Source organism: Myotis lucifugus, unplaced genomic scaffold (genome assembly GCF_000147115.1).
Source record: "Myotis lucifugus unplaced genomic scaffold, Myoluc2.0 scaffold_14, whole genome shotgun sequence".
Classification (NCBI taxonomy): domain Eukaryota; kingdom Metazoa; phylum Chordata; class Mammalia; order Chiroptera; family Vespertilionidae; genus Myotis; species Myotis lucifugus.
Genome location: NW_005871062.1, coordinates 9329802 through 9331494, shown reverse-complemented (window position 1 = coordinate 9331494; position 1693 = coordinate 9329802).

The following is a 1693-nucleotide window of genomic DNA, read 5'->3' as shown; positions in this document are numbered from 1 at the left end:
TAGAAAGGAATAGCAGAAAGAAACGCTTCCTAGGCAGAAGGGATTAGTATATTGCAACGACATGGAGACATGAAATAGCATCTGCTCCACACTTCAGAAATAAGTTTGAGAAAGAGAGAACTAAGAAAGTAATGGGGGGAAAAGGGGGTGGTGGTGGTGGTGGTGGTTCAGAATTAAAGAAGTGCATCTCAGATTGAAGGGGTTCACTGAAGGCCCAGAACAAAAGATCCAGAGCAAAAGCGTACCCTGGTGAAATTTAGAACTCAATCAAATCATAAAAGCATCTGGGAGAAAACAGAGGCCCCATCAAAAGGATTTGGAAGGAGAATGGGAATGTGTTTTTTCTAAAACATAAAGGTGCCTGGGAAGCAGTAAAGCAATGCCTTCAGAATTGAATGGAAATGATTTTCAATCTAGAATTCTAAACCAAGTTAGATCATCAACTAAAAAGACATGAAGGACCCTGTGCCCGCGGAACAGCCTTCTCCTCCTGCTCTCTGTTATTCTTTTGAGTCATTGAAACTAAAGGTTCCCGAGCGAGGGTTTGTGGATCCCTGGGTAGGTCACAGGCCTCTGCTGTCAGATGCCTTTTGCACCATTTCCTGCTCTGTACCATACAGCCCATTTCGAACCTCCACTTCTTTTCTTTCCCTCACTCCCATTATTCACAATACGTTTGTTTATTTGCTCAATCCTTGATTACATGTAAAGTATTTTTTAAAAAGCTAACCCAAGCCTCTGTGAAAAGCAAATATACTGAAAAATAAAAGTAAATGATATGAAGGATTTAAACATGTCTCCATTTGGGGAAGCTACTGGAGGATGAAATGCCAGCAAAACTATGGAAGAGGAAGACATGGGATTTGAGAAATACGGAATCCAACCCAGGAGACTGTGATGAGAAGATCCAGAATGCCAGGAATGCAGCCATCCAGAGAGCAGCCACACAGATTAGAACAAAAGAATAGATGGCTTGGAAAGTGAAGACTTCAAGGAACAAAAAACAAAACAAAAACAAAATGGGACTCAGATATAAATGCATCGTAATTATTTCTGAGAGGATGGCAGGCACCTTGGAAATTAGGGGGTGGGGGGATCACAGGTATAGGAAAACCTAGGCACATGGAAAAACAAGGAAATCATTAACTAGGAAAAACACATGGTCATACGAGAAAGGAGCAATGGTCGTAGGCACAACAGTGAAAATATTTGTACAGTCATAATGTAAACAGTGATGTATTATCCAAACGGCATAAAGAGAACTTACAAATCAATCAGAAAAAGGTAACCATTAGAAAAATGGGAAAAAATTAATGGGCTCATTCACAGGTGAACCTCAAATGGACAGTAAGCTTAACTCGTGAGTAATTGGACAAATTAGACTAAAATTATTCACAAATTGACAAAAATTTTAAAATTCTGTTGAGAAAAGGAATTGGTGAAAGTGTGGAGCCTCAGAAGTATCCATCCATTGCTGGCAAGAGTTGACAAATTGCTCTGGGGAGCAATTTGTCAATATCTAGTAAAAATGAAGGTAGAGGCCCCCTGGCAAGCATCTCCCTTCTCATAGATGGCCTTTTCTTACCATCTCATCTCTCTTCACACCCTCCTATTGCTCTTCATCTATGCTAGGTGTCAGTTGATAACCTTGCTTTGTATTTCATTGAGAAAATAGAAGCATTCAGAAGAGCCC